Genomic DNA, 233 nt, shown 5'->3' with positions numbered 1-233 from the left:
CAAACTACAGGGGGCTGGGCCACATTGTTTTTTCAAGTTTGGGGCCTTGAAGCAATTTTTCCAAAAAATAATAAGATAAGTAGAAATAAATGTAAGCTTAACGTATTGTCTCGTTGAAGTCATAGTCCAAGTGGTGTGTATCGGCCTCTCAAACCGTTTAGGTCGCGCCACGCGACATTTACACTGCAACAGCTTAAATAGTTGGTAATATTTTTTAATTTAAAAAATTTATG

Source organism: Asparagus officinalis, chromosome 2 (genome assembly GCF_001876935.1).
Source record: "Asparagus officinalis chromosome 2, Aspof.V1, whole genome shotgun sequence".
Taxonomy (NCBI): Eukaryota; Viridiplantae; Streptophyta; class Magnoliopsida; order Asparagales; family Asparagaceae; genus Asparagus; species Asparagus officinalis.
The sequence above is the reverse complement of the archived record's forward strand: the minus strand, read 5'-3'. Positions refer to the sequence as shown.